The sequence below is a fragment of the Vicugna pacos genome, chromosome 27, assembly GCF_048564905.1.
Source record: "Vicugna pacos chromosome 27, VicPac4, whole genome shotgun sequence".
Lineage (NCBI taxonomy): Eukaryota > Metazoa > Chordata > Mammalia > Artiodactyla > Camelidae > Vicugna > Vicugna pacos.
Genome location: NC_133013.1, coordinates 3,984,051 through 3,997,548, shown reverse-complemented (window position 1 = coordinate 3,997,548; position 13,498 = coordinate 3,984,051). Strand labels below are relative to the sequence as shown.

Sequence of the window (13,498 nt, the reverse complement as noted above, 5' to 3'; positions counted from 1 at the left end):
TCGCATGGGGAGCTCCTGTCTTTCAGGACTTCCTGTGGTCCTCGTGAACAGGGCATTGAATCTCCGTGAGTCCCATGGTGGGGTTACAGTGCTGAGAAGAGGTCCTCGGTTGAGGGTGGTGGGCTGTGGCTTCATCCAAGGGGACATCCTTTGAGACTGTGTGCCCTGAAGCTCGGTGTTTGCCCTGTGTGCATAATGTCCGAGGAGCCCTGTGGGGCGACTGGGCCTTGGTCCGTGAGGACTCATGTTTGGAGCAGGCTGTTCAGCGTTTGGACTTTGCTTTGAAGGCCAGGGCCCCAAATCCTGCCCGATGTGGGTCTCGGCCGTTGGTGGTGACGTGAGTGCCCTGGCATCCGTGGGGTTTGGCCCTGGTTCATGGAGGCTCCCCACCACTTCTCCCCTGGGCGTTTTCACCTGCCCTGCGCAGGCGTTTAGGCACAGCTGCCAGGACGAGGCTTCTGGATTGCAGTGGCACCGAGACACAGGTTGAATAGAGGCTGGATGTGCCCTGGAGCCAGGTTCAGCGTGGTGTGAGCTTTGATGTCAATGCTTTCCTGGTTGACATAGGCAGTGAGTATTGCCTCCAGCTCCCCCTATCCTGTGGAGGCGTTGGGCGGCAGGGTGACTTGGTGGATATCCCATCCACGGCCCCAAATGTGGTGTAGGTGGGTGCGGTTGGCTCTGATCAGAAGGAATGGCTGTTGGAGAGAAGGGGTTCTTGGCCTATTGCAGCGGCTCCTAGAGACCCACGATGCCATGGCCACTCTGGAAGGCAGAGGACCGCGGTCATGTTAAGGATGGGCAGGCCTCCATGGCGCTGAGTGGAAAGCATGCATTTTCAGGCACTGAGATTTTCGGCGGGGCACACAGGACACACAAACACCCAGAGACGCAGCCATGCAGTCCCATGGGCAGTCAGGCCCCACCCCTGCCACACACACACACGAAACTCACATACGCCAAGGCCCCTACCCTCGTGCGTTCAGACACGCATTCGTTGGTATTGAAGGGATAAAGGGAGGTGGGTAGCAGATAGCGGGCTTCCCCGAGCTAAAGGTTGATTGGCATGGAGCATGCTCTCTGAGAAGTTGTGCCCACGTCTGAAGCGTGCATGTGATTTCTGTCCCCTTGCCAGGTGGGGTTGCCGGGCCAGGCTTGCCGTCAGCCAAGACAAGAAGAGCTTCCCGTTTTCTGGTGACTGGTGGTGGCCGGGAGTCCCCGAAGAAGTGGGTCGGGCCCAGGATGCTGAACCTTCCCGTGGATCGCTCAGGATGACGGTACGCACTCTCGTCCCCCACCCCCAGCGCTGGCATTGGCTTTCGGATGTTCTCAGACTGCCCGAAAGGCGGCCAGAAAGGATTGACCGTTGCTGCTGCTCAGTGGCTTGCTGGCTCTGGATTGCTGGGGTTGCTGGAGGTCTCCGAGCTCACTGGCTCCTCTGTGGAGCCACCCAGCCTGCCACGTTGAGTTGTCCAGCATGCCAGCACGTGCTCGGATCGATGATGACTCCCTCATATGCATTCCTTGGAAAATCTGAACAAAATGAGTGAGAACTCACTACCGTCGTTCTCATCGAAACTGAGGTCCAGCACGTTGCCTCCCCGGGGGCTAGGGCATAGTTAGGAGTGGGGTCCAGCTTGCCCTTGTTCACACTGCTGCAACCACCCCCCACGGAGCCAACATCAGAGAGCTGTCTTAGGGTCAGTCGTGTGCACGCATTAGTTGAGGCATGCTGGGATGAGAGGTCCTTGTTTGAGTGGCCGTTGTGGGATGTGGCAGGGGCCAGCTCCCCTGCTGCTCCTGGAAGTGGGAGTGCAGGATTGGCGTAGGCCCCGTGAGCAGGTGGCACGAGTCAGTTTGTTTGGGGCAGCTTGGCTGTATTTGGGCCGTGGGCCGACTTGATGTATGTGTCAGAGCCAAAGAGAAGAGGTGTGGGTGTTTGGCTACTGGACCCACCGTTGAGGCGTGTTTCTGTGTGTTTCCGACCTGTGTCTTGGTGAGGACTGTGGAGGGCACGGTGGTTGTGTGCCGATTCGGGGTCGGGTTCGGGGTCGGTCGGTGGCGGGAGCAGGCTGAGGGATCGGGTTGGCAGCTCCCTACTGCGCGCACTGCCCCAGTGTTGGTGGCAAGGGCGGAAGCACGGAGCTTGCTGAGGACGCAGCGCTGCCTTGAAGCATGGGGGTTGGCGGGCGGTGTAGACTGGAAGGGAAGTGTATGGGGAGGTTAGGGCTGGAGTGGTTTTGTGTGCTTTCGTAGAACACGCTGTCGTCATTTGGCTCCTGCTGCTGTCCTGGGCTTCCTGAGGCCGGTCGGTATTTCCTGAGGGGCTGCCCATGGATGCCTAGGGAGGAAGGCTCCTCGGGTCCAGGTGGATGGGCGGTGCTAGCAGACCTGTGTAGTGTCGGCTTGCCGGTTGGTCCAAGAGACTCCCGAAAGGTGTCTTCCGGGAACCTGAGAGAGAGGCAGTGCAAGGCTCGGTCCAGATGCCTTACGGCAAGATGCCCTCTTGCCCCTTTGCCTGCAGGTGCATGACCGTGCAACGTGAAAGGGCGCCTTTAGGTGGGAGCCACGTATCTGGCCCAGAGGGCCCCCTTCCCCGTGACATGTGTTGAGATTTAAGCCTGCTGGTGCATGGGCATGGCACACGTTTGCTGAGATCCCGGGTGGGCTGCGGTGGACAGTGACGTGCCGATTTTGCCCCATTCGAGGTTTCCTTTCGCATGGGGAGCTCCTGTCTTTCAGGACTTCCTGTGGTCCTCGTGAACAGGGCATTGAATCTCCGTGAGTCCCATGGTGGGGTTACAGTGCTGAGAAGAGGTCCTCGGTTGAGGGTGGTGGGCTGTGGCTTCATCCAAGGGGACATCCTTTGAGACTGTGTGCCCTGAAGCTCGGTGTTTGCCCTGTGTGCATAATGTCCGAGGAGCCCTGTGGGGCGACTGGGCCTTGGTCCGTGAGGACTCATGTTTGGAGCAGGCTGCTCAGCGTTTGGACTTTGCTTTGAAGGTCAGGGCCCCGAATCCTGCCCGATGTGGGTCTCGGCCGTTGGTGGTGACGTGAGTGCCCTGGCATCCGTGGGGTTTGGCCCTGGTTCATGGAGGCTCCCCACCACTTCTCCCCTGGGCGTTTTCACCTGCCCTGCGCAGGCGTTTAGGCACAGCTGCCAGGACGAGGCTTCTGGATTGCAGTGGCACCGAGACACAGGTTGAATAGAGGCTGGATGTGCCCTGGAGCCAGGTTCAGCGTGGTGTGAGCTTTGATGTCAATGCTTTCCTGGTTGACATAGGCAGTGAGTATTGCCTCCAGCTCCCCCTATCCTGTGGAGGCGTTGGGCGGCAGGGTGACTTGGTGGATATCCCATCCACGGCCCCAAATGTGGTGTAGGTGGGTGCGGTTGGCTCTGATCAGAAGGAATGGCTGTTGGAGAGAAGGGGTTCTTGGCCTATTGCAGCGGCTCCTAGAGACCCACGATGCCATGGCCACTCTGGAAGGCAGAGGACCGCGGTCATGTTAAGGATGGGCAGGCCTCCATGGCGCTGAGTGGAAAGCATGCATTTTCAGGCACTGAGATTTTCGGCGGGGCACACAGGACACACAAACACCCAGAGACGCAGCCATGCAGTCCCATGGGCAGTCAGGCCCCACCCCTGCCACACACACACACGAAACTCACATGCGCCAAGGCCCCTACCCTCGTGCGTTCAGACACGCATTCGTTGGTATTGAAGGGATAAAGGGAGGTGGGTAGCAGATAGCGGGCTTCCCCGAGCTAAAGGTTGATTGGCATGGAGCATGCTCTCTGAGAAGTTGTGCCCACGTCTGAAGCGTGCATGTGATTTCTGTCCCCTTGCCAGGTGGGGTTGCCGGGCCAGGCTTGCCGTCAGCCAAGACAAGAAGAGCTTCCCGTTTTCTGGTGACTGGTGGTGGCCGGGAGTCCCCGAAGAAGTGGGTCGGGCCCAGGATGCTGAACCTTCCCGTGGATCGCTCAGGATGACGGTACGCACTCTCGTCCCCCACCCCCAGCGCTGGCATTGGCTTTCAGATGTTCTCGGACTGCCCGAAAGGCGGCCAGAAAGGATTGACCGTTGCTGCTGCTCAGTGGCTTGCTGGCTCTGGATTGCTGGGGTTGCTGGAGGTCTCCGAGCTCACTGGCTCCTCTGTGGAGCCACCCAGCCTGCCACGTTGAGTTGTCCAGCATGCCAGCACGTGCTCGGATCGATGATGACTCCCTCATATGCATTCCTTGGAAAATCTGAACAAAATGAGTGAGAACTCACTACCGTCGTTCTCATCGAAACTGAGGTCCAGCACGTTGCCTCCCCGGGGGCTAGGGCATAGTTAGGAGTGGGGTCCAGCTTGCCCTTGTTCACACTGCTGCAACCACCCCCCACGGAGCCAACATCAGAGAGCTGTCTTAGGGTCAGTCGTGTGCACGCATTAGTTGAGGCATGCTGGGATGAGAGGTCCTTGTTTGAGTGGCCGTTGTGGGATGTGGCAGGGGCCAGCTCCCCTGCTGCTCCTGGAAGTGGGAGTGCAGGATTGGCGTAGGCCCCGTGAGCAGGTGGCACGAGTCAGTTTGTTTGGGGCAGCTTGGCTGTATTTGGGCCGTGGGCCGACTTGATGTATGTGTCAGAGCCAAAGAGAAGAGGTGTGGGTGTTTGGCTACTGGACCCACCGTTGAGGCGTGTTTCTGCGTGTTTCCGACCTGTGTCTTGGTGAGGACTGTGGAGGGCACGGTGGTTGTGTGCCGATTCGGGGTCGGGTTCGGGGTCGGTCGGTGGCGGGAGCAGGCTGAGGGATCGGGTTGGCAGCTCCCTACTGCGCGCACTGCCCCAGTGTTGGTGGCAAGGGCGGAAGCACGGAGCTTGCTGAGGACGCAGCGCTGCCTTGAAGCATGGGGGTTGGCGGGCGGTGTAGACTGGAAGGGAAGTGTATGGGGAGGTTAGGGCTGGAGTGGTTTTGTGTGCTTTCGTAGAACACGCTGTCGTCATTTGGCTCCTGCTGCTGTCCTGGGCTTCCTGAGGCCGGTCGGTATTTCCTGAGGGGCTGCCCGTGGATGCCTAGGGAGGAAGGCTCCTCGGGTCCAGGTGGATGGGCGGTGCTAGCAGACCTGTGTAGTGTCGGCTTGCCGGTTGGTCCAAGAGACTCCCGAAAGGTGTCTTCCGGGAACCTGAGAGAGAGGCAGTGCAAGGCTCGGTCCAGATGCCTTACGGCAAGATGCCCTCTTGCCCCTTTGCCTGCAGGTGCATGACCGTGCAACGTGAAAGGACGCCTTTAGGTGGGAGCCACGTATCTGGCCCAGAGGGCCCCCTTCCCCGTGACATGTGTTGAGATTTAAGCCTGCTGGTGCACGGGCATGGCACACGTTTGCTGAGATCCCGGGTGGGCTGCGGTGGACAGTGACGTGCCGATTTTGCCCCATTCGAGGTTTCCTTTCGCATGGGGAGCTCCTGTCTTTCAGGACTTCCTGTGGTCCTCGTGAACAGGGCATTGAATCTCCGTGAGTCCCATGGTGGGGTTACAGTGCTGAGAAGAGGTCCTCGGTTGAGGGTGGTGGGCTGTGGCTTCATCCAAGGGGACATCCTTTGAGACTGTGTGCCCTGAAGCTCGGTGTTTGCCCTGTGTGCATAATGTCCGAGGAGCCCTGTGGGGCGACTGGGCCTTGGTCCGTGAGGACTCATGTTTGGAGCAGGCTGCTCAGCGTTTGGACTTTGCTTTGAAGGTCAGGGCCCCGAATCCTGCCCGATGTGGGTCTCGGCCGTTGGTGGTGACGTGAGTGCCCTGGCATCCGTGGGGTTTGGCCCTGGTTCATGGAGGCTCCCCACCACTTCTCCCCTGGGCGTTTTCACCTGCCCTGCGCAGGCGTTTAGGCACAGCTGCCAGGACGAGGCTTCTGGATTGCAGTGGCACCGAGACACAGGTTGAATAGAGGCTGGATGTGCCCTGGAGCCAGGTTCAGCGTGGTGTGAGCTTTGATGTCAATGCTTTCCTGGTTGACATAGGCAGTGAGTATTGCCTCCAGCTCCCCCTATCCTGTGGAGGCGTTGGGCGGCAGGGTGACTTGGTGGATATCCCATCCACGGCCCCAAATGTGGTGTAGGTGGGTGCGGTTGGCTCTGATCAGAAGGAATGGCTGTTGGAGAGAAGGGGTTCTTGGCCTATTGCAGCGGCTCCTAGAGACCCACGATGCCATGGCCACTCTGGAAGGCAGAGGACCGCGGTCATGTTAAGGATGGGCAGGCCTCCATGGCGCTGAGTGGAAAGCATGCATTTTCAGGCACTGAGATTTTCGGCGGGGCACACAGGACACACAAACACCCAGAGACGCACCCATGCAGTCCCATGGGCAGTCAGGCCCCACCCCTGCCACACACACACACGAAACTCACATGCGCCAAGGCCCCTACCCTCGTGCGTTCAGACACGCATTCATTGGTATTGAAGGGATAAAGGGAGGTGGGTAGCAGATAGCGGGCTTCCCCGAGCTAAAGGTTGATTGGCATGGAGCATGCTCTCTGAGAAGTTGTGCCCACGTCTGAAGCGTGCATGTGATTTCTGTCCCCTTGCCAGGTGGGGTTGCCGGGCCAGGCTTGCCGTCAGCCAAGACAAGAAGAGCTTCCCGTTTTCTGGTGACTGGTGGTGGCCGGGAGTCCCCGAAGAAGTGGGTCGGGCCCAGGATGCTGAACCTTCCCGTGGATCGCTCAGGATGACGGTACGCACTCTCGTCCCCCACCCCCAGCGCTGGCATTGGCTTTCGGATGTTCTCGGACTGCCCGAAAGGCGGCCAGAAAGGATTGACCGTTGCTGCTGCTCAGTGGCTTGCTGGCTCTGGATTGCTGGGGTTGCTGGAGGTCTCCGAGCTCACTGGCTCCTCTGTGGAGCCACCCAGCCTGCCACGTTGAGTTGTCCATCATGCCAGCACGTGCTCGGATCGATGATGACTCCCTCATATGCATTCCTTGGAAAATCTGAACAAAATGAGTGAGAACTCACTACCGTCGTTCTCATCGAAACTGAGGTCCAGCACGTTGCCTCCCCGGGGGCTAGGGCATAGTTAGGACTGGGGTCCAGCTTGCCCTTGTTCACACTGCTGCAACCACCCCCCACGGAGCCAACATCAGAGAGCTGTCTTAGGGTCAGTCGTGTGCACGCATTAGTTGAGGCATGCTGGGATGAGAGGTCCTTGTTTGAGTGGCCGTTGTGGGATGTGGCAGGGGCCAGCTCCCCTGCTGCTCCTGGAAGTGGGAGTGCAGGATTGGCGTAGGCCCCGTGAGCAGGTGGCACGAGTCAGTTTGTTTGGGGCAGCTTGGCTGTATTTGGGCCGTGGGCCGACTTGATGTATGTGTCAGAGCCAAAGAGAAGAGGTGTGGGTGTTTGGCTACTGGACCCACCGTTGAGGCGTGTTTCTGTGTGTTTCCGACCTGTGTCTTGGTGAGGACTGTGGAGGGCACGGTGGTTGTGTGCCGATTCGGGGTCGGGTTCGGGGTCGGTCGGTGGCGGGAGCAGGCTGAGGGATCGGGTTGGCAGCTCCCTACTGCGCGCACTGCCCCAGTGTTGGTGGCAAGGGCGGAAGCACGGAGCTTGCTGAGGACGCAGCGCTGCCTTGAAGCATGGGGGTTGGCGGGCGGTGTAGACTGGAAGGGAAGTGTATGGGGAGGTTAGGGCTGGAGTGGTTTTGTGTGCTTTCGTAGAACACGCTGTCGTCATTTGGCTCCTGCTGCTGTCCTGGGCTTCCTGAGGCCGGTCGGTATTTCCTGAGGGGCTGCCCATGGATGCCTAGGGAGGAAGGCTCCTCGGGTCCAGGTGGATGGGCGGTGCTAGCAGACCTGTGTAGTGTCGGCTTGCCGGTTGGTCCAAGAGACTCCCGAAAGGTGTCTTCCGGGAACCTGAGAGAGAGGCAGTGCAAGGCTCGGTCCAGATGCCTTACGGCAAGATGCCCTCTTGCCCCTTTGCCTGCAGGTGCATGACCGTGCAACGTGAAAGGGCGCCTTTAGGTGGGAGCCACGTATCTGGCCCAGAGGGCCCCCTTCCCCGTGACATGTGTTGAGATTTAAGCCTGCTGGTGCATGGGCATGGCACACGTTTGCTGAGATCCCGGGTGGGCTGCGGTGGACAGTGACGTGCCGATTTTGCCCCATTCGAGGTTTCCTTTCGCATGGGGAGCTCCTGTCTTTCAGGACTTCCTGTGGTCCTCGTGAACAGGGCATTGAATCTCCGTGAGTCCCATGGTGGGGTTACAGTGCTGAGAAGAGGTCCTCGGTTGAGGGTGGTGGGCTGTGGCTTCATCCAAGGGGACATCCTTTGAGACTGTGTGCCCTGAAGCTCGGTGTTTGCCCTGTGTGCATAATGTCCGAGGAGCCCTGTGGGGCGACTGGGCCTTGGTCCGTGAGGACTCATGTTTGGAGCAGGCTGCTCAGCGTTTGGACTTTGCTTTGAAGGTCAGGGCCCCGAATCCTGCCCGATGTGGGTCTCGGCCGTTGGTGGTGACGTGAGTGCCCTGGCATCCGTGGGGTTTGGCCCTGGTTCATGGAGGCTCCCCACCACTTCTCCCCTGGGCGTTTTCACCTGCCCTGCGCAGGCGTTTAGGCACAGCTGCCAGGACGAGGCTTCTGGATTGCAGTGGCACCGAGACACAGGTTGAATAGAGGCTGGATGTGCCCTGGAGCCAGGTTCAGCGTGGTGTGAGCTTTGATGTCAATGCTTTCCTGGTTGACATAGGCAGTGAGTATTGCCTCCAGCTCCCCCTATCCTGTGGAGGCGTTGGGCGGCAGGGTGACTTGGTGGATATCCCATCCACGGCCCCAAATGTGGTGTAGGTGGGTGCGGTTGGCTCTGATCAGAAGGAATGGCTGTTGGAGAGAAGGGGTTCTTGGCCTATTGCAGCGGCTCCTAGAGACCCACGATGCCATGGCCACTCTGGAAGGCAGAGGACCGCGGTCATGTTAAGGATGGGCAGGCCTCCATGGCGCTGAGTGGAAAGCATGCATTTTCAGGCACTGAGATTTTCGGCGGGGCACACAGGACACACAAACACCCAGAGACGCAGCCATGCAGTCCCATGGGCAGTCAGGCCCCACCCCTGCCACACACACACACGAAACTCACATGCGCCAAGGCCCCTACCCTCGTGCGTTCAGACACGCATTCGTTGGTATTGAAGGGATAAAGGGAGGTGGGTAGCAGATAGCGGGCTTCCCCGAGCTAAAGGTTGATTGGCATGGAGCATGCTCTCTGAGAAGTTGTGCCCACGTCTGAAGCGTGCATGTGATTTCTGTCCCCTTGCCAGGTGGGGTTGCCGGGCCAGGCTTGCCGTCAGCCAAGACAAGAAGAGCTTCCCGTTTTCTGGTGACTGGTGGTGGCCGGGAGTCCCCGAAGAAGTGGGTCGGGCCCAGGATGCTGAACCTTCCCGTGGATCGCTCAGGATGACGGTACGCACTCTCGTCCCCCACCCCCAGCGCTGGCATTGGCTTTCAGATGTTCTCGGACTGCCCGAAAGGCGGCCAGAAAGGATTGACCGTTGCTGCTGCTCAGTGGCTTGCTGGCTCTGGATTGCTGGGGTTGCTGGAGGTCTCCGAGCTCACTGGCTCCTCTGTGGAGCCACCCAGCGTGCCACGTTGAGTTGTCCAGCATGCCAGCACGTGCTCGGATCGATGATGACTCCCTCATATGCATTCCTTGGAAAATCTGAACAAAATGAGTGAGAACTCACTACCGTCGTTCTCATCGAAACTGAGGTCCAGCACGTTGCCTCCCCGGGGGCTAGGGCATAGTTAGGAGTGGGGTCCAGCTTGCCCTTGTTCACACTGCTGCAACCACCCCCCACGGAGCCAACATCAGAGAGCTGTCTTAGGGTCAGTCGTGTGCACGCATTAGTTGAGGCATGCTGGGATGAGAGGTCCTTGTTTGAGTGGCCGTTGTGGGATGTGGCAGGGGCCAGCTCCCCTGCTGCTCCTGGAAGTGGGAGTGCAGGATTGGCGTAGGCCCCGTGAGCAGGTGGCACGAGTCAGTTTGTTTGGGGCAGCTTGGCTGTATTTGGGCCGTGGGCCGACTTGATGTATGTGTCAGAGCCAAAGAGAAGAGGTGTGGGTGTTTGGCTACTGGACCCACCGTTGAGGCGTGTTTCTGCGTGTTTCCGACCTGTGTCTTGGTGAGGACTGTGGAGGGCACGGTGGTTGTGTGCCGATTCGGGGTCGGGTTCGGGGTCGGTCGGTGGCGGGAGCAGGCTGAGGGATCGGGTTGGCAGCTCCCTACTGCGCGCACTGCCCCAGTGTTGGTGGCAAGGGCGGAAGCACGGAGCTTGCTGAGGACGCAGCGCTGCCTTGAAGCATGGGGGTTGGCGGGCGGTGTAGACTGGAAGGGAAGTGTATGGGGAGGTTAGGGCTGGAGTGGTTTTGTGTGCTTTCGTAGAACACGCTGTCGTCATTTGGCTCCTGCTGCTGTCCTGGGCTTCCTGAGGCCGGTCGGTATTTCCTGAGGGGCTGCCCGTGGATGCCTAGGGAGGAAGGCTCCTCGGGTCCAGGTGGATGGGCGGTGCTAGCAGACCTGTGTAGTGTCGGCTTGCCGGTTGGTCCAAGAGACTCCCGAAAGGTGTCTTCCGGGAACCTGAGAGAGAGGCAGTGCAAGGCTCGGTCCAGATGCCTTACGGCAAGATGCCCTCTTGCCCCTTTGCCTGCAGGTGCATGACCGTGCAACGTGAAAGGACGCCTTTAGGTGGGAGCCACGTATCTGGCCCAGAGGGCCCCCTTCCCCGTGACATGTGTTGAGATTTAAGCCTGCTGGTGCACGGGCATGGCACACGTTTGCTGAGATCCCGGGTGGGCTGCGGTGGACAGTGACGTGCCGATTTTGCCCCATTCGAGGTTTCCTTTCGCATGGGGAGCTCCTGTCTTTCAGGACTTCCTGTGGTCCTCGTGAACAGGGCATTGAATCTCCGTGAGTCCCATGGTGGGGTTACAGTGCTGAGAAGAGGTCCTCGGTTGAGGGTGGTGGGCTGTGGCTTCATCCAAGGGGACATCCTTTGAGACTGTGTGCCCTGAAGCTCGGTGTTTGCCCTGTGTGCATAATGTCCGAGGAGCCCTGTGGGGCGACTGGGCCTTGGTCCGTGAGGACTCATGTTTGGAGCAGGCTGCTCAGCGTTTGGACTTTGCTTTGAAGGTCAGGGCCCCGAATCCTGCCCGATGTGGGTCTCGGCCGTTGGTGGTGACGTGAGTGCCCTGGCATCCGTGGGGTTTGGCCCTGGTTCATGGAGGCTCCCCACCACTTCTCCCCTGGGCGTTTTCACCTGCCCTGCGCAGGCGTTTAGGCACAGCTGCCAGGACGAGGCTTCTGGATTGCAGTGGCACCGAGACACAGGTTGAATAGAGGCTGGATGTGCCCTGGAGCCAGGTTCAGCGTGGTGTGAGCTTTGATGTCAATGCTTTCCTGGTTGACATAGGCAGTGAGTATTGCCTCCAGCTCCCCCTATCCTGTGGAGGCGTTGGGCGGCAGGGTGACTTGGTGGATATCCCATCCACGGCCCCAAATGTGGTGTAGGTGGGTGCGGTTGGCTCTGATCAGAAGGAATGGCTGTTGGAGAGAAGGGGTTCTTGGCCTATTGCAGCGGCTCCTAGAGACCCACGATGCCATGGCCACTCTGGAAGGCAGAGGACCGCGGTCATGTTAAGGATGGGCAGGCCTCCATGGCGCTGAGTGGAAAGCATGCATTTTCAGGCACTGAGATTTTCGGCGGGGCACACAGGACACACAAACACCCAGAGACGCACCCATGCAGTCCCATGGGCAGTCAGGCCCCACCCCTGCCACACACACACACGAAACTCACATGCGCCAAGGCCCCTACCCTCGTGCGTTCAGACACGCATTCATTGGTATTGAAGGGATAAAGGGAGGTGGGTAGCAGATAGCGGGCTTCCCCGAGCTAAAGGTTGATTGGCATGGAGCATGCTCTCTGAGAAGTTGTGCCCACGTCTGAAGCGTGCATGTGATTTCTGTCCCCTTGCCAGGTGGGGTTGCCGGGCCAGGCTTGCCGTCAGCCAAGACAAGAAGAGCTTCCCGTTTTCTGGTGACTGGTGGTGGCCGGGAGTCCCCGAAGAAGTGGGTCGGGCCCAGGATGCTGAACCTTCCCGTGGATCGCTCAGGATGACGGTACGCACTCTCGTCCCCCACCCCCAGCGCTGGCATTGGCTTTCGGATGTTCTCGGACTGCCCGAAAGGCGGCCAGAAAGGATTGACCGTTGCTGCTGCTCAGTGGCTTGCTGGCTCTGGATTGCTGGGGTTGCTGGAGGTCTCCGAGCTCACTGGCTCCTCTGTGGAGCCACCCAGCCTGCCACGTTGAGTTGTCCATCATGCCAGCACGTGCTCGGATCGATGATGACTCCCTCATATGCATTCCTTGGAAAATCTGAACAAAATGAGTGAGAACTCACTACCGTCGTTCTCATCGAAACTGAGGTCCAGCACGTTGCCTCCCCGGGGGCTAGGGCATAGTTAGGACTGGGGTCCAGCTTGCCCTTGTTCACACTGCTGCAACCACCCCCCACGGAGCCAACATCAGAGAGCTGTCTTAGGGTCAGTCGTGTGCACGCATTAGTTGAGGCATGCTGGGATGAGAGGTCCTTGTTTGAGTGGCCGTTGTGGGATGTGGCAGGGGCCAGCTCCCCTGCTGCTCCTGGAAGTGGGAGTGCAGGATTGGCGTAGGCCCCGTGAGCAGGTGGCACGAGTCGGTTTGTTTGGGGCAGCTTGGCTGTATTTGGGCCGTGGGCCGACTTGATGTATGTGTCCGAGCCAAAGAGAAGAGGTGTGGGTGTTTGGCTACTGGACCCACCGTTGAGGCGTGTTTCTGCGTGTTTCCGACCTGTGTCTTGGTGAGGACTGTGGAGGGCACGGTGGTTGTGTGCCGATGCGGGGTCGGGTTCGGGGTCGGTCGGTGGCGGGAGCAGGCTGAGGGATCGGGTTGGCAGCTCCCTACTGCGCGCACTGCCCCAGTGTTGGTGGCAAGGGCGGAAGCACGGAGCTTGCTGAGGACGCAGCGCTGCCTTGAAGCATGGGGGTTGGCGGGCGGTGTAGACTGGAAGGGAAGTGTATGGGGAGGTTAGGGCTGGAGTGGTTTTGTGTGCTTTCGTAGAACACGCTGTCGTCATTTGGCTCCTGCTGCTGTCCTGGGCTTCCTGAGGCCGGTCGGTATTTCCTGAGGGGCTGCCCATGGATGCCTAGGGAGGAAGGCTCCTCGGGTCCAGGTGGATGGGCGGTGCTAGCAGACCTGTGTAGTGTCGGCTTGCCGGTTGGTCCAAGAGACTCCCGAAAGGTGTCTTCCGGGAACCTGAGAGAGAGGCAGTGCAAGGCTCGGTCCAGATGCCTTACGGCAAGATGCCCTCTTGCCCCTTTGCCTGCAGGTGCATGACCGTGAAACGTGAAAGGGCGCCTTTAGGTGGGAGCCACGTATCTGGCCCAGAGGGCCCCCTTCCCCGTGACATGTGTTGAGATTTAAGCCTGCTGGTGCACG

At 59.5% G+C, this 13,498-nt stretch overlaps 1 long non-coding RNA gene and 5 other non-coding genes across 6 annotated transcripts in view; all 6 read left to right on the top strand.

Annotated features, from left to right (window-relative positions):
• The first annotated feature begins 1,493 nt into the window (after window positions 1–1,493).
• On the top strand, window positions 1,494–1,587 carry LOC140689889 (small nucleolar RNA SNORD116). The gene has a single exon (XR_012065036.1). It is a non-coding gene; the product is annotated as a small nucleolar RNA SNORD116 (small nucleolar RNA).
• Window positions 1,588–3,856: 2,269 nt separating this feature from the next.
• Window positions 3,857–13,498, top strand: part of LOC140689673 (uncharacterized) — a 35,515-nt gene continuing 25,873 nt past the window's right edge. The window contains exons 1-4 of the long non-coding RNA XR_012064701.1: window positions 3,857–3,993; window positions 6,568–6,709; window positions 9,284–9,425; window positions 12,000–12,141. This is a non-coding gene — a long non-coding RNA (uncharacterized lncRNA). The remainder of the gene's footprint in view (window positions 3,994–6,567; window positions 6,710–9,283; window positions 9,426–11,999; window positions 12,142–13,498) is intronic.
• Window positions 4,210–4,303, top strand: LOC140689888 (small nucleolar RNA SNORD116). The gene has a single exon (XR_012065035.1). It is a non-coding gene; the product is annotated as a small nucleolar RNA SNORD116 (small nucleolar RNA).
• Window positions 6,926–7,019, top strand: LOC140689887 (small nucleolar RNA SNORD116). Its single transcript, XR_012065034.1, has one exon. It is a non-coding gene; the product is annotated as a small nucleolar RNA SNORD116 (small nucleolar RNA).
• On the top strand, window positions 9,642–9,735 carry LOC140689886 (small nucleolar RNA SNORD116). The gene has a single exon (XR_012065033.1). It is a non-coding gene; the product is annotated as a small nucleolar RNA SNORD116 (small nucleolar RNA).
• On the top strand, window positions 12,358–12,451 carry LOC140689885 (small nucleolar RNA SNORD116). The gene has a single exon (XR_012065032.1). It is a non-coding gene; the product is annotated as a small nucleolar RNA SNORD116 (small nucleolar RNA).